This window comes from Lycium ferocissimum, chromosome 6 (genome assembly GCF_029784015.1).
Source record: "Lycium ferocissimum isolate CSIRO_LF1 chromosome 6, AGI_CSIRO_Lferr_CH_V1, whole genome shotgun sequence".
In the NCBI taxonomy this organism is placed as follows: domain Eukaryota; kingdom Viridiplantae; phylum Streptophyta; class Magnoliopsida; order Solanales; family Solanaceae; genus Lycium; species Lycium ferocissimum.
The window spans coordinates 56729159-56730855 of record NC_081347.1 but is presented as its reverse complement, the minus strand read 5'-3'; positions in this window follow the sequence as shown (position 1 = coordinate 56730855).

Genomic DNA, 1697 nt, shown 5'->3' with positions numbered 1-1697 from the left:
GCAATCCAACTGTGTTGCCTCCAACTCTTCTTCTGTAACTTCTTATCAATTTTGTTATTGTTAACTTGATCTCTCTGTCGTGCAAGATTTATAGTTCAGAAATCGCTGAAAAGCATCGAATGGATTTGTTTAATTTGTTGCAAGTGAACTTAACTAAGAACACCATGGTTCTTTAGTTTTGAAAGCTTGAAATTCTTATTTTGGGTGAAAATTTGAAGTTGATTATTTATGCGTATATCTTTTGTTCAAACAATAATTTAATGCTTAAATCTAAATTTTAAAAACTTCAGACATACACGTATTTAGTCATGTCTGAACCTAGGATTTTCAAAGCCAAATTTTAGACAAATTGAAAGCAAGCAAACTTCAAACATTTCGGCTGAAATTTGACTTGACAATCCCCAAACTTCAAACCCCAATTCATTCCTGGACATCTCTATATATAAGTTAATCTTCATCCCATGCATGGTCTTAGAACTGAGGTAATAGAAGATGATTCTTTCAAGTGTTTTTAGTATTCTATCGGTTTTTGTGAATCCGTTTTGCATGAATAAGAGATCTCTTGATTGTGTTATAACAAACAAATTCTTATGTGTTGCTTCACATAACCGTCCGAGTATGCATTCATTCAGGTAGTTTTTTATGGTCCATACTTTTTGTTGGTCATTCTATTAGTGATTGGGACAGTGAAACAAAGTCAACCACCGCTCTTTCAAATTTGATGAAAAAAAATTCATTGTTTTCTTCCAATTTAACTACACACTAAGGGGAAATTAGCACCATGGACTCAAAAGAGCTAGTTTGTAATTATCTCGTACATAACAACAAAGAAGAAGAGGAGCAAGGGAAGGAGGTGGAAGATTTTTCACTCAAATTTGTCAACACTAACTATAAATTAAATAATTTAAAAATTGAATATAATTTAAATAGCAGGATCAAAACTGGCTACCTAATGCAATTCCTACCCAATACTTGTGTCATGTGTGGCCCAAACCAAAATAGCGAAAAGCCCAAGTGATTTCCCTCTTCTGGGGGCCAATTGGGAAAACTACTTTACAAAAACAGCTTCTGGTTGTACATTTACTCTTCATGCGTATGTATCCCTTCGGCTCGATTGGAACCAAATTCTACCCCAGATTCTAAAGTCCATTGAGTATTTAGCGTTTCATTTTATTTTTCTTGTTGGGAGTTTGAATTTATTGTCTTAAATTCGTTCTACATGTCAAAGAAATAACAACTTAGAGTTGGAGTGTGATTGAAACATAGGTAAATGTAAGCAACTTAATAATGTTATGGTCAGATTTAGAACTAAGATTTTGAGTTTATGAATTCTAGATTCTAAATGAGACAATTTAGCGTTTTTGATAATTTTTTTATATATATAAATATATATTAAATGAAAATTTTAATACAAATACAAAGTCTGGCCAAAACTACTGAATTTTATCGAACTCGTAGAAAGGCTTATAGCTCCGCCCCTGGTTATGGTGCCTAGAAGGAGGAGATTTGTTGGAGCTTTCATGGCCAAAAAGAATCAAACTATTATGGACGGAAAAAATTCTGGAATTTTAAATAGTGTTTTCTCGGTAAAAATGGATGTAACCGGACTCCAGTTAGAGATTTATTTTTGTAGGGTTTGAAGACAAATTGAGTTGTATCCAATTCCGAAAATTCCTTCAAAAGCTAGAAATTAAAAT